The 24,123-nt window shown below is 45.2% G+C and overlaps 1 protein-coding gene across 15 annotated transcripts in view; it reads left to right on the top strand.

Moving 5' to 3' along the window:
* Positions 1-24,123, top strand: part of MEF2C (myocyte enhancer factor 2C) — a 514,750-nt gene that overhangs the window by 223,983 nt on the left and 266,644 nt on the right. For 5 of the 15 annotated variants that reach the window (XM_086960882.1, XM_086960889.1, XM_086960893.1 and 2 more), the window contains exon 1: positions 12,759-13,217. The exons of 9 other annotated variants lie outside the window; for them this stretch is intronic. The gene's annotated coding sequence lies outside the window, so the exon portion shown is untranslated. Of the gene's footprint in view, positions 1-12,758; positions 13,218-24,123 lie in introns of those variants that run through there. One more of the 15 variants, XM_086960877.1, reaches the window with a different exon arrangement.

The raw sequence follows: 24,123 nt of genomic DNA, 5'->3' as shown, positions 1-24,123 counted from the left end.
AAAGCAAATACTCTAGTCAGTAATTTCAATAGTGGTGCAACCGCCAGAGAGGCCAGAGTATGTAGACCACCTGCGTATTTAAAGGATTTTGTTTCCTAATCTTGATTTTGTCACCGTACTAATTTATCTCAGTTCATACTGTGCCTGGTGTTCTTTATACCATGCTATTTTTGTACTTTTGCTTTTCATTTTTCTTTGTTTACTTCTTCTACAGTGTTTACTTCTTGTTCTCGTTTTGTTTTTTGGTTGTTATTACTGTTTTCTAATTATTTGGTCTTATAAAAGAGAGGATATGTGTTATGTATGGCTCACACCTTCTTGAGACAAGCACTCTTGGCAAGATTAGCCCTCGTGCCCTGCTGGTCTCGAGAGGTGCGAGTCTGTGGAATGTTTAGGGGTATGTTCCTGGGAGGATGGTTGGGTTGTAACAGTTGAGCGGGGCTGGCCAAGTAAGAGCCTGCTCTTTTTTTTTTTTAAGTTCAAATCTTTTTTATTAAACAATAACAGGACTGAGTATGGCAGTTAAGTATACATAAAGCATTCAGTCATGTTTAAATTGCCACTGTCAGAGATAGGGTAGTACATAAGAAAAATAATATTAATAATAATAATAATATTAATAGTAATAATGACAGATACATCAAAATCAAAAGAGAAATCAATAGCCATAAAGAACAACAATCAGTAATAATGCAACACACTGTTGATTCCAACCCCGTCTGCGTGTGTGAACGCATGATGTTGCTATCTTGTCAACCGTAGGGATAGAATACGCATTTACATTATTATGAAACTTGTCTCATTATGAAGATGTGATTTTGGGGTTGAGTACGTAAACATTCTGTCTAGAATACAGCCTATGAAATACAGTTCCGAGCATCTACAGCACAAATATAGCATTACTGTCAATCCATTGAGCACCATGCCTAGTGCACTCCTGTGCGGTATTTTCTCCAAACTACTGGGTGTCCATTTATTTGTACAGACATCTTACGGCAGGTCAAAGGTAAAGGAGGCAGCATCCAAGGAGGACCATAATTTTTTATTGGTAACCTGCCATGGTGATGAGTGTAAGGCAGGATTGTCAGTCCCCCTAATGCAGGATAGCCATTCTCTCCAAGCGTTGAAAGAGACCTCAGACGATGTCTTCCAATGGCATAAAACCACTTTGCACGCTAGTGTTAGTAAAAGATCAAGAAGCTGGCGGTCATGATCTCTCACTAGTAACGGGTCTATGGCCCCTAGAATAACATAGATGAATTCTCTTGTGGGTTTTATGGAGAATATGTTTTCAATATAGTCAAAAATCTTAGACCAATATGTCTTGAGCAAGGGACAGTTAAATAACATGTGCGGTAGGTCACTGTCTGATAGTGAGCAATTCCAGCACGTTGGTGTGTCTCGCAATCCAACCTTAAATAGTCTCTGTGGGGTCCAAAATGTTCTGTTGAGTATCATGTATTTGGTTTGTGAGAGTATCGGGGAGACCTTATGTGTGAGTGCCGATGCGTGTATCTTGGTCCAGTCTATAGCTATACTGGTGTTGTTTGGTTCCGCCTCCCATTTAAGTTCATTTCGTCTCATCGATTTATTGGGTGTTGGCGCAAGTAGTTTGTATATTCTTGAGACAAAATGTCCCAAGGATTGAAAGTGTGGGAGCATAGTTTTTAGCCAAGGTGTCGCAAATTTGAACGTTCGTGTGGACAGAGCTGATTTTAGTTTTAGGAAAGCGTAAAAGTCAATTGGTAACAAGGAGTGTTTAGCCTGTATAGCTGAAAAGGGCATTGGCATTTGATCCTCGTAGAGATCTGAGATCACATTAATACCTTTATCAGACCAATGATCCCATATAGGGGGCAAGCCGTTAATTTTAATAAGTGGGTTACGCCATAAGGACGCGGAAGCTGATTTATTGATCTGCAGACCGGTTTTATGTAATTTGTCCAGTCGTAGAAGAGCTCTTTTGGTGTTGAGCATGATGTATCTAGAGTGTGTGAGGTGTGAGAGGTCCATTGTGAGAATCGCAGAGATCGGGGCTTTGCCTATGATGGATTTCTCAATATTAATCCATATAGGTGTATAGTTAGGGTCTTCTGCGAACCAGGAGGCTCCTTGCTTGCAGAGAAAGGCGGTTTGGTAGTTCCTGAAATTGGGAAAACCTATACCTCATTTAAGTTTCGGTAGTTGTAATTTTTTCATAGCTATTCTGGGTTTCTTCCCTTTCCATAAGAAGTCCGTGAATAACTTCTCTATTTTATGTAGGAATTCCTCAGTGAAGATCATGGGGAGCATACTCGCCATATAATTCACCAGGGGGCTGATCATCATTTTTAACGTCTCTGCCCTTCCCCACCATTATAGAAATTTAGGTGACCACCCATCTAGCAATTTTTGTATTTTTTTGTAGAGTATAGCTTCGTTAATTTTTAAGGTGGTAATCAAATCTTTCTCAAATTCCATACCTAGATATTTGAAACGTTTTGGTTGCCAGGTAAGGCCAGAGTCACCTAGTATATTTTTATCACCCAGGTTGTTTAACATCTTCACTTCTGTTTTATCTTTATTCAGAGAGTATCCTGATACGCTTGAGAAATCCTTAATCGTGGAAAGTAAAGCCGGTATGGCTTTGTCTGCTTTTTCACTCAGGACCAACACGTCGTCAGCATATGCCGTGAGCTTAATTGTACAATCTTTAAACTGAATTCCTGTGATGTCCGCATTTTCCCGTATATGATACAGGAAGGGCTCAATAGCCAGGAGGAATAGGGATGGGGACAAGGGGCATCCTTGTCTAGTGCCTTGTTCTAGATTAAAGGGGGAGGAGAAAGCGCCACCAGCTCGCACTCTAGCAGTGGGGCAGGCATACAGTGACATAACTAATTTTGTAAATAGAGGGCCTAAGTCAAATTTGAGCAGTACTGCATTTAGGTATGTCCAGTCCACCTTGTCGAACGCTTTTTCAGCGTCGAGTGTGATCGCCACCGTGGCCGTGGATAAGAGCTTTGCTTTTTCAATTACATGAGCTAGAATTCTGGTATTGTCGCTTGACAACCTATTTTTCAAGAATCCCGCTTGTGACGGATGGATTAGAGACGGCAGTACCTGCTGGATGCGTCTTGCTAGGATTGAGGCCAGGAGCTTGCAATCTAAGTTTATCAATGAGATAGGTCTGTAGTTTTTAGGGAGTTTAGAATCCTTGCCTTCCTTGGGTATCACTGCAATCACAGCTTCGGCCATTGTTCCCTTAACTTCTCCCGTGATATTAATTTCCTGAAACACTTCCAAGAGTGGTGTAGTGAGAGTGTGGGCGAAGGTTTTATAAAACGGCACAGTGTAACCATCTGGACCGGGGGCTTTCCCACTTTTGAGAGATTTGATTGCAGCAATGACTTCCTTCTCAGATACTGGCTCATTCAGGGATTCTTTTTCTGCGGGCTTGAGTGTTGGTAGCACGCAGTTGGAGAGGTATTTCTCCACTTTCTCTTTATCTACCTTCACGTTCCTAGCGTAGAGTTTTTTATAGAAGTCTTTAAAAATGTTCGCAATTTTATTGGGGTCAGAGCTGGGGGTGCCACTATCATCCAGTAAGGAGGTAATGGAGCTTTTTTGAATTTTAAATTTAAGATAGGCAGCTAGTCCTCTCCCTGCTTTATTAGAGTCACAGATTTTAAAACGTTTCCTCTTGTCTAACCAGATTCCTGCTTTTTCACTTATTAATTTGCTATAGGTGTATTTTTGGTTGGACAGTTCATTTAGATCCTTGGGGTTTCTACTATTTAGGTATTCGCGTTGGAGTTTTGAGATGTCTTCTTCCAATTTTAGTAGGGCTGCAGTACGGTTTTTGTTAATTGCACACGAGATTTTTATAATGAGCCCCCTTATGGTGGATTTTAGCGCCTCCCAGCGTATGAGATCTGAGGTGTCTCCTTTTTTATTTGTCGCTAAGAAATTTTTTATGGCGTTTTCAATAGTGTTCTTGTGTTTTGTGTCATTCAGTATGGCATCATTAAATCTCCACATTGACTGCCGAGTTGTCGGCTTGACATTCGATATTGTAAGAGAGATGCAAGAGTGATCAGAGACTAATCTCGGTGCAATGTCTGAGTCTTCGACTCTGGCTACTGCGTTTTTAGTTATAAATATGTAGTCAATTCTCGAAAATGAGTCATGAGGTGGGGAGTAGAAAGAGTAGTCTCTACCGTCTGGATGCAATAAGCGCCATGTGTCCACCGTGTGGAATCTGTTACATAGCTTCATGAAATCTCTATGGGCTTTGCTTGGGCGGAAGACACATTTGGACTCCCTGTCTAGGATAAGGTCATATGGAAGGTTGAAATTGCCTGCTATAATATGGACTGCTGTGTCTGGAATGGTGTTAGTCTGTTTTGTAAGGTCTTGCTAGAAGGAAGGGTCATGTGTGTTGGGAGCGTATACCGTTGTAATATAAAATTCAGTGTCGTCTTTGAGAAGCTTCGCTGAGACCCATCTACCCTTCGTGTCTATGGAAGAGGAAATCACTTCCACATTTGCTTTTTTAGCAAAGAGCATCACCACCCCGTTTTTCTTAGATACTGCTTCAGATCCTATCACTTCAGTGTAAAACTTGTTGCGTAGTGTATGAAATTGTTTTGCCTCTAGTTTCGTTTCTTGCAGTAGGGCTATGTCCCCTCGTTGCCTACGAAGGTAGTCGAGTATCTTCTGGCGTTTAACCGGTTGGTTTAAGCCCTTCACATTCAGTGATAGTATTTTAAGGTTAGCTATGGTTGTTGTCCCGATTGGGGTATCTAAAGTAGGAGCCATCAGACATTAATCTTCTGATATTCAACCATGCTATATGAAGCTATACATGCATTAAACCGGAGAAAGAACACCGCACAGGTAACAACAGAATTAGTAGCTACAGTCGCACTGGCTGCAAGGCTAACGAGAAGTACTATTGGTTGAAAGACAAAATGCAAGGTTTGGAATGCGACGCTATGGAATACAAACAATGTGCAAAACAGAAGAAATGAAAATGAAAAGACAAACCCTTCCCCCAGTTTCCCACGCCTCCCTCCTCCCTCCACCCGTACCCCCATCCCACCCCTCCCTCCCCCATGGTAGAATAGGAACATGGCGACTTGGGAACGACCACGAGGCCGCCTCCAAGCAGCTAGTCAACATCAATAAATGTCAGGGCTGTAAGAACATCTCACAAGTCAAGAGAGTTAAACGACTCCCCATATTCAAAATAAAACCATAAGCTACATCTCAAGGTGTAGACGCAAAACCTTTTAAGAATAGTGAACCATTATAACTAGGTTTGGGGAGATAACACGTGTAACCACTTCTAGGTGGATTAAGCCATATGCGGAGCATGTCATGGCGACCAGTCAGGGATCACTCCTAAACAGTACAGTAAGGCACTTCATAGAACACAAGGATTCATATTCCATACTCAATAAATGTGGCCGATCGCCACAAACTTAGTTGGACAAAGTACAGCAAATGTATTGGCCATTTCAGACCTAATGCCAAATTGAGACACATATAGGATTATGCCATATGTTGTGAACGGTGTGAACATCGTAAATATTGTGAGCATAATGAGTATAGTACAAGGCGTAGTTAAGTAAAACTAAGGCACATATTAGAACAATGTATATATCGTGAACCATGCAAATTTAGTAAGTATAGAGTCGAGCATAGGGATCGTTTTCAGAGCCTGTTTGAATGACTCTGTTTGAGTGACTCTACAGGGTGTCAGTATGCGTACAAGACTGGTTTACCAGTAGGTCATCAGTGATGAGCTTTGCAGAAAAGTCATGAATCAACCAAAACCAGATGCAGTGGCGCCTCCCTGATTCGAATGAGAGACCTCCATGTTGCCCTCTCCTTGGTCAGAGAGTAGACGACGCAGCTTTTGTGGATCAGAGAATACATGAGTCACTCCATGTATCGTCACTTTGAATTTTGTTGGACCAATAAATCCATATATGTATCCGAGTGACTTCAATTGCGGTCTCAACGCTAGGAAGACTTTCCTGACATCCATGGTCTCTTTACTGAAATCCTGCGAAATATAAACCTTATGACCTTGCCATAGGACATGATTGTGCTTGCGGACGAAAGAGAGAATCTGTTCTGTGTGTTGGTATCTTAGCGGCTTGCACACTATCGCTCTTGGGCCTTTTTGCTCTTTAGTAATCCGTCCCGGAACTCTATGTGCCCTATCGAATTCCAGTGGTTGTGTGAAGGACAAGTTTGTCGCTTGTGTAAACCATTTCTCAAGGAAGGGAACGCACGATCCATGGGCTTCTTCTGATTTTTCTGGTATTCCAAAAATTCTCAGGTTCCCTCTTCTATTTCTGTCTTCCAATTCCGCAATTTTCTTCACAAGATGGTCCGAGCACAGGGTGAGATTCTTGATGGCTCCACAGGTTTTATTTTCCGTGTCTTCCAGTTTACTTATTCTGCTTTCAGACTCAGACAGCCTCGAGGTAATGTCTTTGATATTCTGTCTTATCGCAACAACCTCCTCTTTGGTAGATTTCGCCAAGTCTCTAACTTTGTCTAGTCTGTGTAGGATAATGTCCATAGCATCAGTTAGTTCTTTTTTTCCTTTAACTGGCGTCGGTGGGTCAGATTTCAGACGTTTAGAATTTTTGCCATTATCTTTATCCCCCATTTTTGAGTTGTTCATCAGTGATGCTGGGGTTAGCTGGGATATTGCCACTGGTTAGTATCTCACTGGTGACCTAATGACTGTGTTGGTCTGGGGCCACTGCTACTCAGTCTGCTAACTCCTTATGCAGATGCTTCTAGGCACTACTAAACGTGTTGTTGTCAGGAAGGGCGCCTGTATTACAGAAGCGCAGGATGTAGAGACTCACGTTAATGCATATACACAGGAGCCACCAATATAGATTTTGTGTACGATAGCTTCTCTAATGGCTGTACAACGTACAGGACTGTTGCGTAGATTAAGCAAGCATATTAATTAAGCATATTAATTATGTCCATAAAATCAGTATCCAGGACATCATTTTCTTGTGGTCTTAGTCGGTTTGCTTTACTGAATTCAGCTCAGTGAGTGCATGTAATCACTTCTGCTTTAATTAAATTTAATTTAACATCGGCTGCATCGTGGCATTGTTAGATGAGCAATGTATACGATCAGGGGCTTCATCTAATAACATGGACTGCAGCACACCATCCAGCACCCACTGGCACAGTTACAGTTTGTCAGGTGGCAGTGTACATAGTCACAATCAGGGGATTCACTTATGAACATAGATTGCAGCACATCATCCAGCACTCATTGGCACAGTCTCAGTTTGTCAGGCAGACAAGCGTTGGTCACACTGCTGATTAGAGGATGGTTTTAGAGTGAGTGAGTTTACCGGCAAGCCGCCATTTTAATCGTCTGGGTCCCGCTTTTACACTTCGAGTGGGATTCACTTATGAACATGTATTGCAGTACATCATCCAGCACTTATTGGCACAGTCACAGTTTGTCAGGCAGATAAGCGTTGGTCACACTGCTGATTAGAGAGTGGTTTTAGAGTAATTACGTTTACCGGCAAGCCGCCATTTTACACGGCTGGGTCCCGCTTTTTGCACTTCGAGCAATGCACAGAAAATAAGCATTTCAGACGGTCTCATGCCTCATTACTCACGGCTCTGCCGTTTATATTGCTACGCCTGGTGGTGACTGCCTCGTAGAGCGGGTGCTCTTTGTGTGAGCGACGGGACCGGAGCTCCGGGGAACCTCGTGGATGCGGCCGGAAACAAGGTCCGTCACCATCTGCGGTCGCCGGCGGTCCTTGACGAAAGTCGGGTTTCTCCGTTGTCCTCGATCAGATCTGGCTGAAAATCACGCCATCGCCAGGTCTGGGGTTCCGACGCCTAAATGTCCGCTATGATCCGGTTTGGACTCGGTTTACAGCTGTTTTGGTGGCAAGTACTGCAGCTGCCTGGAGGAGGACAGAAACTATGCCGCCATTTCTCCGGCGTCCAAGCCACGCCCCCCAAGAGCATGCTCTTTACTGTTGATCACAATAAATCATCTTACCTCCATCTACGCTGTATGATTTGTGTCCATTAAATCACAACAGTGTCCAAGGTAGGAAGGGTAATTGCTTCTTCATCTACCTCGACGGTCCCTTGCAATGTCGCAGTGGGTGGTAATTAATTCCAGCCCCCCCTCACACCGCAGTTAGTCCATCTCTGATTTAACAATATAGTACAGCCAAATCATTGCACCTAAAGATCGCCCTTTCTAGAACACAGTTAATAATTTTTCTTTAGCAATGAAGAATCATATTTTGAACTTGAGCAGGTTTCTGAAAAGGGCCTTTGGCTCTATTTTAGAAGATGCCAAATGAGTCTACAGTTTCCCTCCTTTGTCTGTTTGGGTCCATAACTTTTAGTGAAATGTAATGTCATCTCTTAGAGAATGGTTTCACCTTCAAACTGGATGCTTTGATTTCTGGGTAATACAGCCAAGATATTCTTTCTTGCAGAGCATTCGTCCAGGATAGCATTTTTATGTCAAAGCTTCTCCAAGTAAATCACTCATCCAGTGAACTGATGAGGCATTCACGTTTTTTTCCACCATGGTGGCAATCCAAGTACTGAAGGAGGCCACTGTGAGGAAGTGAAATTGGACCACAAGGACATGTTCCTGCATGCCACTGCTATTTTAACACCAACTCGGTTTTCATTGGAAACAGGGGTCTTCCAGATGTTTCAGCCCCAGTCGTTGCTTGCTGAGGGGACCAAGCAAAAGTCTTTTACCAGATTCCTCTGTGTCCTTTTCTTTCGGTCCCTTGTTCCATTAGCAGGGTAAGCCCTGTTTTATTTGCTAAAAGGTTGTTCCAGGTGTTGTTGTGCTGTGGGTTCAGTACTGCCTACCTTTTCACAATGGCAGCTTCTCACAATTGGCATCTCAGTGGCACTTCTCTTCAGAACAGAAATCGATGGATGTAGCCAGCATGACAGGCAATGCACAGCTGCAATACATCTTCAGCAATTGCATAGACCGAGTGTGATTGGGTACCCAGGCACATCATGTGCAGCCTCTGGGCTAATTGTTCACTGTTTATGTATCTTTCGCTGTTGGGGCCTCCAGTCCAATTGCGCTCCTGCTTCAGCAGCAGCTCATCTTCAGGGTTGCATTTAGCAGCACCAGTTGTTGGACCCATGGGGGGCTGCCAGATGACAAGGTGATGCTTTTACTTGCAACGCCATGTTTTAATTCACAAGGGAACCACTATGAACGACCAGGTGGCACCCCTCAAAGCATGGGTCACTCATGGCTTCGCTCTCCAGAGCATCTGCTTTCTTTTAGTGTTACTCACACTGGGCTCACACTGAGCTTCTCCTCCTGGAAAGTCTCTTCTCTCTCAGGGCCAGGCACAGTCATTCCCTCTCTCAGCAGGCCGGCAGGCTCTTAGTCACTAGCCAAATTGTCAGCTGACGTTCAGACATCGAGTGATGTCCCCTCCCCTCTGTAAGCTTGGCTGCCATGCTGACACAAGTCCTGGACAAGAAACAGTCCTTTAAGTACTCTTTGCTGCACACCCTTCTTTGGTCATGGAGAACTTGGAACTAGAACAAAGTGGGGTGGTTTGGATCTCACATTTTTTAAAAACATTTTACCACAGGGGACAACAGTTATGTGGATCCACTGTCTAAGGGATCGTAACTGGTTTTAGGTCATTCTTTTTCATGTGTCATTTTCTGGCTGCTTTACAGACACAGCCTTTGGACAAGGTGGTGGTTCTCACAGAAGGTGGTAATGGGGCTGGTTCCAAGCAGAAGTATACAAAACAAAGGTATAATGAATTGTGAGATTTCTGCACTTGCCTGTGGTCAACCATCTTGAAGCAGTAACCAGGGACAGAAAAAATGGCAGGCCATCTCTAGAGACGAATACATCCTGAACAATAGACAATGCAGTCCCACCCCTTATTCCTACCAGCTACCAAATACCAGTGCTCCGGAAGAACTAATCAGCAGCCATTTCCTAACAAGAGCCTCATTGAATTCCTAAAGGTAGACCTATCTCCATCCTCTTCACTTCAGAGTATGGATTGCCACCCTCCAAACACAGGAGTGCATGCAAAACACTTCCACTGCTAAGGGGATCTATATCCATCCTCTGTATTGATCCAGGGGAATCCCAAATGGATCACATTGTTCCTAGTACTAAGAGTCTCACAACACTCAAGCCCTAATTACAAGTTCATGCGCAGAGACGGCGAGGAGGAGGAGGGCAGCCCGGGGACGCAGCAGGACAGGAAAGTGTGTTTTTATTTAATTTTAAAATAATCTTAACTGTTTTTTGTGGAGAGCGGGTGGCGGAGCATAACGGATTTCCACCGAGTTTCCCCCCAACTCCGTGGACCTCCACGTAATCTTACTACTCCAGCTCCGCCCAGGGTTATTCAGGATGTGAGGGTCTCATGAGGACGTTAGTAATCTGGGGGCCACGAATAATTGACAAGTAGTTATATATTGTGTTCTCTCCTGGAGAAATTCTTTTTCTCTAAGGCAGTGATTCTCATGGAGAACTTCCTATTTTTCAGGAAGATCCGTGGATTTGGTCTTCCTCCCGATAGCACGGTTGTCGCGATGAAGGTTTTTTTCATTCTAATCTTTGTGCATATTAGCGGATAGTGTTCTCCTTTAGAAGGGGCCTTCAGTCGAAATCAATTGAGTATCACGTACGTACAGTTTTGAGGCGGGCCGATCGGGAGTATGCCGCCTCATAACCCTGATGCTCAACCACATGGTGCAACTTTAAGCCTTCTTAGAAATAATACAGAGTATGTGATACTCCATTGAGTTTGACTAAGGTCTGTTCTACAAGGAGAACACTATCTGCTCATATACACAAAGATCAGAATGAAGAAAAAAAATGTTGTCGCAATACTGGGCTATTGGGAGGAAGACCAAATCCATGGATCTTCCTGAATAATAAGAACTTCCCCATGAGAATCACAGCCTAGGAGAAACATAACTTCCTCAGGAGAGAAAAAAGAAATATCTGTTTGCCCATTATCCGTGGCCCCCAGATTACCAACGTCCTGATGAGACCCTCGTATCCTGAATAGGGTTGAAACTTCATCGACATCATTGAAAGGACAGTCCTGAAGTGAAAGCGCCATAAAACATTTTGGTTTCTAGCTTTCTATTGTCTGGATAATCAAAGGACGTCGTTCTTAATACCAATAAACATTTATATATATTTTTTGTAAAATGTTATGTCACCTATTGTCACTTTCTTTTGATGTGTGGTTATGGTTACTTTATGTGGGGGGTTTTCCATCACTTATCTCTTAAAACAAACTTATCACTAAAATCTATATGCACCTTTGTACATAATTATAGATACTGTATGTAATGTTTAAATAAATAACAAAAAATGAAAAAACGACACAGTTTGGTTGATCTGTATGGCATCACAGTGTTGCTCTGGCCATAATACTATTTTTCAGAATTAGTTTGACATGTGGCTACTGTATCATAATTACACATTTCTTTCCTTGATTTAATATCACACAAGAATGTTTCTTATAATAAAAAAAAATAAGATAATCGTCGTTATAAAAGAGTTCCATGTGGATAATTGGTGGAAGGTGAAGAAGCTACTTCTGCTCACACAAAAAAAGGCATTAATAAGTAGATATTACCGTGTATGTGTTTCCACGTGTACATGGTGTACACTTACATGCATACATGAATGCTGGCCTAAGGCCTGAAGGTGGAGTTACGCTCATATCCGTTCTAATGATCTTAAGTTCCTTGACGCCCTTAAGACCAGCTACAAATCCCGAGGAGAGAAGCTTTTCTCGAGGCTGACCTTCACCGGTGGAAGCACTCACGCAGCACATACACGACGCACTCCACCGACTCACATGCAGAGCAGAGGCCGAAAGCCCATCTGTTCTTCTTGTCAGTGAAGCTCCCTTCAGCTCCGATTCTCTTCCACACAAGCGCCTAGAAGCAATTCAGCTTCACATTATGTGGGACACAGAATGCATGCATAAATATGAATGTGGTGGAACATATGCAGTAAAACATATGCAGACAGCTAATCCGGCACATGTATGTACACTTTGACATGTGTACTCAAGCACATGCAATGCCTGTCCCCGCTCAGCTATACATGCGTGCCTGAAGGTGGGTGAGTACACATACACTCCCACACGGGCTCCCACGCGCGCTCCCGATAAACAAGGTGCTTGGAAAGTTGCTGTCCACAACAGTTCGTCTTTAAGGACCTCGGATATTAGAGGGTGCGACGGCGCTCGCCGCCCAGCCCTTGACATCACCGGCCTGCTTTGAAAACAAGTTTCCCCGGGTGGCCGGGGCCTCTGGGCGCTGCGGCCGGTGCCACGCACCTGAGGGGGGGCCGCGCGCCAAGTCGCCACTGTTATTCACAAGCCGCCCGAAAGAGAATTGTCATTAGGGCTGCGCCTGGCATGCCATTACCAGCGAAAAAGAACTAAAATTAGCCAAATGTCAGAAATGAAAAGATTGATTCGCCCAGACGCAATTATAATTTAAGAAGGCTTGATTGAGGTGCTGATGCTCATGATTTATTCTGCATACCATATCCATAATTAAAGGAGTGGAGTGGAGCAATTTATCAATCTCGCCGGGGCTGCGGAGGTACGGAAGGCGCGGTATATGTTTGTTTTATTAAACTCCTCGGGGCTGCCGGGCCCGCCCCCTTTCCTCTCAAGAGTGGAGCCGAGGATTTCTCCGGCACTGGAGGAGGAGGAAGAAGAGGAGGCGAGGCGTGCAGTCCGGGAGTGTGGGAGACAGCAGCGAGGAGGAGACGAGAGGAGGCAGGCAGGGGGAAGCGGAGGCAGCACCAGCCAGCAGCAGCAGCATCTCTCAGCAGCAGCAGCCAGCCAGGCTCGCGTCCCTGCACGCCATGCTGTCCGGGCTCTGAGCGCCCCCTTCCCATCCGTCTTCTGTCACTTCCTTCCTGGATGCTTCCAGGACCGCTCGGCTGACTTTGACTCGGGCACTGGCGGCGGAGAGAGACGGCGCGGCGCTCCCCTCCTGTGCATCCTCTCTGGAGCTGGGGGATTGTTGTGGGCGCTGCTCCTGGGGGCGCAGGCTTGGGCCAGGTGAGCCCCACCGCAGGCTGCGAGGAGAACCGGCGCTTCTTCCAGGCAGAGGAGAGGGCTCCCGGACGGGCTGCCCGGCCCCGGATTCTTGTAAGTACATGGGGGGTTATTGATTGGGTGGGCTTGTGACAGTCTATCCCTCTACAGAGCCCCCCTCAGGTACCGCTGCCCCTCACTCCCTGACTCTGGCCGCTGCACACTTTGCAACTCTCGCCTCTGAAGAACTTCACATCCTCCCGGGCTGCAGCCGGATGGCCATTTTCTCGATCCGCTACTTTTTCTTCCCTTTCAGTTCTTTTCTGCTGGGACGTGTCTTTGCCCCCAGTTCCTGCGGATCTTTCCATCCCCTGCGGGCTGGGTGGACTCTGCCTGTTTGCAGTGTCAGCGGTCTTGTGACCTTCGCTTGTGGACGGGGGTGAGTTCACCAGGCTTGCAGCGGGCAGAAGAGACTTCGAGCCGAGCCGTGTCCGCGGGGCTTTGAAACTTGGGAGCGTTCACCGGAGGATGTCTGCGGACAGAGGGACCACCTCAGCGCTTCACACGTGTCCTCTGAATCACTAGACCGAAGGGCACCGCTCAGCACGGACACACGCTCCACAGCCTGGCATCGATGGAAGATGAAATGTGGAGTCTTTGATCTACCTTTAAGGTTTACTTTATTCCCAAATTGAGCGGTTTAAACTACCGATTAATGAGACTGCGAGTAGACAAGTTTAAGCGCAGTTTCTTTACAGCATCTCTAACGCCGTATCTAGGTGGGCACGGATGCATGCTTGACCACGTGCTGAGATGCTGTACCATATATACAACGCACAATGATGAACACAGGTCGTTCCGCCGTGCAAGTGCAGTGCTAGGTAAACAGCCGAGCACGCGGCAAGCCTGATTTATGGGTGACCGTGTGTACGCGTGTGAAGGTCTCACGTGTTCGCCTGTCAAGTCCAAGGCTCGGAGCTTGAGAGCCGACTCGCCCTTAGATGCCGTCAAAGCATATGGACAGCGAGGGGCCTTAAAGTGCCCACGTGCACAAAGTGCATCCGAGAGACAGGAAGATGTTCTTTACGGGTTAGGTGTGGGCACACATCGGAGGGTATGATACTTTTCAGAATGTAAGGGTAAATGCAGGGGACAGCGTGGGTATTCACCCCACCTTACTGAGTGATTGTTCTTCGCCCAAGACGAGGGGCCGAAGTGCCTGTAGAGCAAGCGCTTTTACGAGGACTCCAATGACACCCTCGTTGGCACTGAGGTGTTTCTTGGCAGGGCACGATTAGCGCAAAATAACTGCCGGCTTCTACACAAGATAGGCCGCCTTATTGCGTTTGTAGCTACTTTATTTGTAGACATTAGATGTAGCGCCAACGTTGCCAAAGAATGGCTGGCTGGGCACTTTACAAACACAAGTTGTAGAAAATTACAATGATATATAGAATACGCAGTAGTCAAAATACAGGATCCCCACGCGCACAAGTTAACCCATAAGAGCAGTGCGTGTTTTTCTCCTCAAATGCCGAAGTTGTCAGCCTTTTTTTACTGAAAATCCCGCCAGCCACGACCCCATCCTCTACAAATTATAAGTTGCCATGCCTACCAAAAGCACAATTCAATATGAAGGTCGGGACACTGGCCGGCGCTGCCTGCGCTGCAGTGTGACAATTCTAAAGCACACCTCAGAGTGTGTCTGGTGCACGGCGTTCCCAGGTGGACATATTGTGGACACATGCCGCACACAGGCAGTGCACTAAACGCACGCTCTGAGTCTGACATCACGGAGCAGGGCCCCGGGCCCTCACGGCTAGGACCCCAGGTGGCCTGCAGGGGGCTCTCGTGAAAGCAGCCTACTTTCAGTGGGGAACTAACTTGCGGGAGCGTGCCTCTGGCCTCCCACTGAGCTTTCCGGTGCCAAGGGGGCCCCTGTATTGTTCGAGTACCCCGCCCCCCAGCTTCACTAGGAGAACTTACTGTTAGAATTGTCTCAACCCAGTCTAAATAAAGGGAGCTGTTATGCCTTCAAGGCCAGACTATCTAAAGGGAGCTGTTATGCCTGCATAGCCAGGCTTTCTAAAGGGTGCTGTTATACCTTTCCAGCACCTCTTTCTAAAGGGCCTCAATTTCTTCACAGCCACTCTATCTAAAGGGTGCGTCTATGCCTTCACATCCAGTCTTTCTAAAGGGTGCTGTTATACCTTTTCAGCCAGGCTTTCTAAAGGGTGCTGTTATGCCTTCACAGCCAGTCTATCTAAAGTCTGCTTGTATGCCTTCACAGCCACCCTATTTAAAGGGTGCTGTTATGCCTTCCCAGCACCTCTATCTAAAGTGTGCTGTTATGCCTTCACATCCAGTCTTTCTAAAGGGTGCTGTTATGCTTTTTCAGCCAGTCGTCTTAAAGAGTGCTCTTACGCATTCACAGCCAGTCTATCTAAAGGGTGCTGTTATGCCTTCACAGCCAGTCTATCTAAAGGGTGCTGTTATGCCTTCACAGCCAGTCTATCTAAAGGGTGCTGTTATGCCTTCACAGCCAGTCTATCTAAAGGGTGCTTTTATGCCTTCACAGCCAGTCTATCTAAAGTGTGCTTGTATAACTTCACAGCCACTCTATTTAAAGGGTGCTGTTATGCCTTCACAGCCACTCTATTTAAAGGGTGCTGTTATACCTTCACAGCCAGTCTATCTAAAGGGCGCTGTTATGCCTTCCCAGCACCTCTATCTAAAGGGTGCTATTATGCCTTAACATCCACTCTGTTTAAAGGGTGCTGTTATGCCTTCCCAGCACCTCTATCTAAAGGGTGCTTCTATGCCTTCACAGCCAGTCTATCTAAAGGGCGCTGTTACTCCTTCAGGAGCGGTTAGGGGCTTTGTGACAGTGAGGTTTATCGTGCCCGCCAGGGCGGCCCTTTTCTTACAGTCACTTTAGGGCGAGCCGCCCCTGCTTGTGTTTTACTGCTGGAGGCTGGGGGTGGCGGACCCCAGAGAGAACTGGTCGTGTTGGCTGCTCCGGCCGCATCCGCTCTACTCTCCCTCCGAAGCGTGTTTGATTGTGAAGTCCAAGCCACCATAAATTCCAAAAAGGTTACACTTCTCCAAAATATGTCTCGTCTGCGTGTGCCAAACACAAGGGCTGTTTGTTCGGCGCTTGAATGAATGCCTGTCGTTCTCCCCCTTCTACAAAATGGCATCGGACGAGCGACCCCGCTCCTCCTGGCCTCTGAGGGTGTTTTTGTTTGTTTCCACTCTGAGCTGTTCTAGATTAGTTTCTTGAGGAGGGGGAGCACATGTTTGAACTGAACGGGAAAACTTGTTTTCCTGTCAGGAGAAACAACTGGCAGGCAGGCTGCTTTATATAACCTTTATAAAGGGAACGCTGCGCGCTAAATGTCATTTTTGGAAGAGCGTTCTCCTTCAGATGCCTCTGTTGACATGTTATAGGTTCATCTTGTATGGGCTGTTGGGGAGGGTTCACAAAAGCCACAGATTTTAGTGTCAAACCAAGAATTGGATGCTTAGACGTACAATGTGCGAGGAGTTCCCAGCTCTTCCCTGTCATTGGTTTAAGTCAATGGTGCGCAGGGGTCTTTGGGATTTCAAAGGCTTGTCCATGATAACACATGCTATTGTATTTTCTTTAATTTATGTCTGTCCAACAGAAGGTATAAAAGTGATCAGTTGTGTATGTTTGTGCTGGACTAACCTGTGTCAAACATCTCTGCTCTTGAGAGCGGCTTGAAATACTGCGCACACATGTATGTCTCAGAGGAGTATGTCAGAGTTAAACTCTGAGAGATAGCTATTCTGGAACCTGCAGCCAGGAATCTGACGCAGGTTTATTTGCAAAATGTAAGAAGTAGTTTGAGAGACTTGCATTCTCTGCTTTAAGTCGGTTGATGTCAACCTTCAGTTCTTCCCTTTCACAACCCACTTCTCAGCCTTGCATCATTTGTGACCGCAAATCGCAGAAAATCATTAAATCCAAGTGTGGAAGATGGAACTGTTGTAAGTCGCATAGTAAAACAAAGCGAGTTAATCATATACAGTGGTCTCTGGCGAAAGCAACACTGGTGAAGGGACTTTTGAATCTCGATAAACGTCGCACGCTAGGTCATGATAGACGCATATGTGAAGGCCTTGCCCAGCAAGGTATATAATATTATCCCAGACCGTGGGGTGCAGTGACGCAACTTGAATTCAGGGCAATATTCAATGTGATGATTCAGCATATGTGAACAACAAATAACATATCTGAAGTCACAAACTTCACATAGAAAGAAATTCAGGTGACAACTTGTAGGACATTATGTAGTCCAGCAGTATATAGATTGTATATATATAGTCCAAACCATTCCATTAGAGGTGTAGTCCAGCAGTATATAGATTGTATATATATAGTCCAAACCATTCCATTAGAGGTGCAGAATGCCTCACACGTTATGCAAAATACAGGTATGGTACCCTGGCTTGGGCCCAGTCTTTAGACAGAGATGCTCCTGTTTACAGAGCACATCCACGTTCCGCAGACACTTGAAATCAGCCCCCCCAGATGTCTGTTTTGCAGTTTTGTAGTATGTGCTTCAAACATTCTTGCAGGTTTCTTCTAGTGTATGCACTTACACACACTCGTAGATACCTGTGTGCACACTAAGCCCAAAACAACCTTAAAGTTGAGATGAACCGTTTTGCTAATGCAGTAATTGTTCTCCATCCCAGCTGTAAAGGTCTTAAGGTAATCTCCTCCGAGCTGGGGCGGCTCTCCCGCTCTTGGGCAGGTGATTAAAGGTGGTGTGTGTCTGTGCGCGGGAGAGTTTGGCTTCACCTGCTCTGTGTCACCAGTAGGAGAGCAGCCTAGCTGTAGAGGTGCTTCAGAGAGAGCAACTCTGACCAGCGTGCCTTGTGCACCTCACAAAAGAGGGCTTAGGCAGTTCACATGTCAGGCTGATCTGTGACCGAAGCAGGCGCCTGCCCCATGCCTGCGCGCCCTGGGCTGCTGCGGTGGCACGCTCCTCCACAATGCCACACTTGGAGACTGCTTTATCCTGTGGCTATGAACCCCCTTTCTGTGTGTGCCTTCGACATTGGCGTGCTTATGAGCACCAATCCGCCCTGACTGATCTGCGCAATCATTGACAAAATGTGCGGTGAAAAAGTTACATTTAGGTTCATAAACTGGGCACCCTGCATTCCGACCGCAGAAGAGCTGTATATGATCACGAGGAGGAAATCTTATTTACGTGCTTTAAGGAGCTTACTTACATTTGTACTCTATCCATGTTTTATTCAATAGTCTTCCAAACACTTCTAAAAGAGTTCCTATGATCTCCCATTAAAGCTATCTACCAGTGTCTTACGGTACGAATTCTGCTGCCTGTCGGTGCCCACTGCGAAAAGTGATGCATAATTTAGCAATGTTAATAACCCAAAATCTGTTGATTCGATAATCATCGCGTAGAGTGTCTTGAGATTGATTTCAGCTCGTGCACGGCTGCAAACATAGCCTGGGGTAGAAGGTCGCACACATTGTGTGAAATTGATGTCCAGTCTGCAGTCAGGCCCTGCTGGGACAGTGTGTTGTGTATGAATGATCCGCTGAAGGGAGTGCAGAGTGTCAGGAGTGGACCCTCTGGATGAGGGAGGCATGATTGCAAAGCTGATGCCTCCCAGTGCCTCACCAGCACGTGCCACCTCTGATGTTCACTGTGTGTGCAGTGTGGTATGCGCATTCGCTATGCGCCTATTTTAATTTCCTTGACACATTTTATGAGGTGTGAGGTTTGGAATCTTGCATTTGGGTTCTACGCAGTTTTCTTTGCACGTTTTTTATTTGTCATTGCAAATCTTGGTCTCTCAAATTTAATGAAGAGTGGGCTGATGAGCCTGGGAATGTAAATCTTGGAACAGCCGTTGTCTCATCTTCGTATCAGCTGTATTATTTTTTTTTTTAATGCGGTTCATGGGAAATCTGTAACCAAGACTTGGTTTTTAATTTATGTAAGTTTCTTTTCTTTTTTTTTATTTACTTTTCACAACACTATAAACTCAACAGATTTCCAGAAACAAGATTGTGAGGCTCTGCGTTGGTGTGTTTCCAAAGGGAATAAACGCGTCCCGTACTCAATAGTCTACAACATGCAATAAATAAAATATTAATCCCTAGCACTGCAATTCATGCATAATATGCAAAAGTTACAATTAACTGCGAGGTCTTCTGTCATGTTACAGAAGGGAGGCGCTATCAATGTACAGAAAGCTTCTTGATCAGCATGGATTTGTATATGTAAACTCCACGCTTGGATCCATGGACCATGCAGTGAGCAGAGCAGCATTTACCTCTTCAATCTTCATCCCCTTGAAACCCCTTTGTCAAACATCTGTACAGAAAGTACAACCTAACATTGGGGGTGCAATATTATGTCCACAAAACACAGCTGTGCATAAGTCTTTCAAGTGGTTTGCCTGTCCATACATCTTTTTGTGCATCATCAGAGAGCGCATCCTCTGGGGATATGTCTGACAATGTGTAGCTACAGCTGTACTTATTCATGAGTATCTTGATGGACATTTGATGGTTTATTTATGCATGAGTATCTTGATGGATATCTGATGGTGTACGTGTACATGAGTATCTTGATGGATTTCTGATGGTGTACGTGTACATGAGTATCTTGATGGATTTCTGATAGTGTACTTATGCATGAGTATCTTGCTTGATGGATTTCTGATGGTGTACTTATGCATGAGTATCTTGATGGATATCTGATGGTGTACTTATGCATGAGTATCTTGATGGATATCTGATGGTGTACTTATGCATGAGTATCTTGATGGATATCTGATGTTGTACTTATTCATGAGTATCTTGATGGACATTTGATGGTTTATTTATGCATGAGTATCTTGATGGATATCTGATGGTGTACGTGTACATGAGTATCTTGATGGATTTCTGATGGTGTACTTATGCATGAGTATCTTGCTTGATGGATTTCTGATGGTGTACTTATGCATGAGTATCTTGATGGATATCTGATGTTGTACTTATGCATGAGTATCTTGATGGATATTTGATGGTATATTTATGCATGAGTATCTTGATGACTATCTGATGGTGTACGTATGCATGAGTATCTTGATGGATTTCTGATGGTGTACTTATGCATGAGTATCTTGATGGATATCTGATGGTGTACATATGCATGAGTATCTTGATGGATATCTGATGTTGTACTTATGCATGAGTATCTTGATGGATATTTGATGGTATATTTATGCATGAGTATCTTGATGGCTATCTGATGGTGTACATATGCATGAGTATCTTGATGGATTTCTGATGGTGTACTTATTCATGAGTATCTTGATGGATATTTGATTGTGTACTTATGCATGAGTATCTTGATGGATATCTGATGTTGTACTTATGCATGAGTATCTTGATGGATTTCTGATGATGTACTTATGCATGAGTATCTTGATGGATTTCTGATGATGTACTTATGCACAAGTATCTCAATGGATATCTGATGGGCAACGTCTCTCTGTCCATTAGAGTGTACCTGTCCGTCTGTGTTGCTGCGTCAGAGCAACATCACTTGGTCAATGTGTATGGCCATCGCCGGTCACACAGGCCCTTCTCTCCATCATATTCAGGTAGCTCAAAAGAGCACAAACTTGATAAACAAGACTCACTTTAAATAAATGTGTCTTATAAAGAGTCTTGGATAAATAGGTGAATGAGCACAACACATAAGCGGCAGCTTGCTTCTTCATCTCAACCCCTTGGAACCCTACATGCCTTGCCCTTTCTTCCACCCTGCTGTCCAGGCTGCAGCAACAAATGTCATTGAACCACTGCCACATTTTCAACTTTGAATTACAAAATATGTTAGACTTTTTGATGTAACATTCTCAACAAGCCAGGCATTGTAAGCAGCTTGAAGAAAGTGATACTGCAAACAAGCATTTAGCATTTGGAGCAGAAAAACCAAGGCGAACCAGCGACACATTTGGTTATTAATGACAGCATGAAATTAATATGCACTGCAATCTGGGAACAGTGGGCATTTTTCAAAGATCCTTCAAACCGGGGATGCTTGACAAAGCCGCCGAAGAGAATATAGTTTGTTATAAGGCTTCACCATCAGAGCTGTGTGTAATTGTACTTCAGGGGTGTAAATGCTATCTACGTTCATGCTTTAAGCACTTTATAAATGTCTCTGCTTTCAAGCAAATCAGGAAGTTCTTAATGATGAGCGCGATTCTCCCATGCATTCAATGTGCAAATATTCATATTAGCTAAGTAGGATCCCAAAAGCAATGAGCTCGTAAATCACGCCGGAGTAAAAGACTACTATCTGACAGTGTGGGTAAAATAAGATGTATCTACGTCACCTGGTGGAATGGCCATACATAATGCCTGACTGTAGGGTATGCAGATTTCACGAGACATGGGGGAGATGCTCCCGTCCTCAAAGCCACAAATGGACCAGGTATTCGGAATTGAATATTCATGTGATATCTTGCGAATAGCATGGCTCTAAATTGGATATTTTGCATATTCACTGGTCATCTGTTCAAAGCATCCCTGGAGGGGTGGTACAGCTCCTCGAGTGCCATCCCCACTAAAAAACACCTTTTACATTTTAGTAGTTTTCGACTGTGTGCTGGCTCACACTGTGTCCCTAGGATTTCACTGTCAGTGCATCACATGTCTTGTGAAGCACGAAACAGAAACAGAGCGTGCCATGACTATGCAAAGTAGTGAAGGCAAACTAGCCTTCTGCTCTTCCGGTTGAGAAGAAAATCAAGTTTCAAGTCAGCGTAAAAGGGTGATTGGAAACCAGGCGACGCTGGCAGCTGTCGTCGGCAGTAATGATAATAATTTTGAGCTGCATCTTGAGGAGTGCCAAGAGTGACATATGCAACAGATTGATTTTGATTTTTATTGGCTATGACAATGCATTCATTGCATTTTCATTTGTCCTGGTGCTATGTCACACCTGGGGTGGTGAGCAGCCCACGGCGTCTTTTGTTTTGAAACTGCACAGTGTCCTTCTGGTGGTCTCAGCGGGGCCCCTTTTTTGGGTGATCAAAGACACCCTCCATGAGCCCTGGCTTGTTGAGGGCTGAGAGAGGCTGTGGCCGGCTGTCCTGGTGCCTGTCCTGCTGTGAGGACAGAAACACAAGTCCAGACTCCTATTCTGTCCTTGGTTGGTGGGGCCCAAAAGTCGTGGGCCTCTTTGTATATTTACAATCATTACAAATGCATCATGAACTACAAATACGGGTTTCTACAGGGTGTGGGCTAGAAAGAAAACCAGACGGGTGGGCATAGCTGATATATTCCCGTTTCAAGGTCCCCCTGCAGGTTTACGGTGGTACTACTCGTAGTACGCAGCAGAGAATATACCTCATTTTAAGGTCCTCCGTGTAGGTGTTGCTGTGTTCTCTGACGTGAGCTGGTATTCAGAACCCTCGTCGTGCTTGTCAAAAAGTGCTGTAAAGACTGGATTCAGTCACACCAGGAACTAGGACGCCAGCGGCATAACCACAGTGAAAGAAGGCATGAAAATCATGTCTTTGAGGCTAGCATGGGAAGGGTTTGACAGGAGGACAAAATGTGATAAACGTTATCTACAAGACACTTTTTACGTCTGCCAGAACCTTTAGTACAGCCCAGTTATAACTACCACCGCGAAAATAAAGACTGTGCTGTCCAAGATCAAACGTGTCAGCAGGGTAGCCGGGAGTTAGGTGTGTACAGCATCTCTTCTGTCTGGACCCGTTGTGTCCAGAGGCTCTCCATGTGCTGTTGCTTATATTCTGCATGACAGAAAGCAGGCAGTCGAGAAAGAAGTGCTCACTGTAGCGCGGCTCCCGCTCTTTCTGTCCTGCGTGTCTGAAATGTCCCCATTCCCGAAGGCTCAACCATTCAGCCAGCAGACCCCTTTCTCCCAGTTAGAAGGATCCTCGCTTAATTTGTTATAATAAACTGCTCGTGCTCAAGAAACAAAAATCTCTCTATTGAGCTGTGTCTTGCAGTTGCTGCGAAGATAATTTCTTTCTCCTGTCTAATGCTGATAGCCCCCTCGGGCCTTTAGCAACAGGCAAAATTACATAATGATGACAGCAGAGTACAGAGCTAAAGTTCCAACCATTTTCACGTGTTTAATTCCAGCTTAACTTAAAATGGTGTACTTTGCTGTCAAGCAATGAAAGCAATTTTATAAATAAAAAAAAAAACTCTCAGAAGTCAGAACACAGCGGTTACGTTGGCTCCGGAGGCCACCCCTTCTTCGGAGTTGTGTCATAGGCACACAATGGGCGAAAATATGACACCAGTCTTTCTAAAATTAAAACGCCCCCTCCCTTTTCCGATTTTTTCCGCCCCTGCCTCCACACATATTTCGAATGGAAAGAATAATAACCTTTTTTTAATATTTGCCTGAGAAATAGCCGTGAAGAGAGTTTCCAGTCCCCCGTCTGCCATTCACTTCACACCCATTCAAGTGGCCTGGGCCGGTTTTCCATCCCTTTTCTGTGCTTCGGTTGGACGGCGTTGTACCGGGGCGGGCCCAAAACCCGCCCCCCTCCCCCCTCCTAAACTCGACCTCTCACACATCCGAGCCGACCGAGTGTATGTGGGAGCGGTTCCCACACACATCTGAGGGCAATGTCTCTATATGACAAGGCCGACGAGTGTTTTTAGGTGAAGTGCGGCCTGCTTGAAAACAGTCGCCAAAATCCGAGTGAGGACCCAGCCGTGACATCATGGTGCTGACAGTTGACATTAACTCTGTGATAGCCTGTGTGCACCATCCTTTCAGAGGCCTCTCTGCTGGCCGTGTCTTTCTGGCCGCCCCTTTCCTAATGGAATCTAAGGGTAAGGCCTCTTTGTGTTTGCCAGAGAGGGTCTGCACAAGCAAGGCCACACGGCCGGGAGCGCGTGCAGCTGCGACCGCATAGGCTTCACGGCTGGAATAATACCCCAGGAACCCTCGAAGCAACA

This window comes from Lissotriton vulgaris, chromosome 3_1 (assembly GCF_964263255.1).
Source record: "Lissotriton vulgaris chromosome 3_1, aLisVul1.2, whole genome shotgun sequence".
Taxonomy (NCBI): Eukaryota; Metazoa; Chordata; class Amphibia; order Caudata; family Salamandridae; genus Lissotriton; species Lissotriton vulgaris.
Note: the sequence above shows the minus strand (reverse complement) of the source record. Positions and strands in the feature narration are given on the sequence as shown.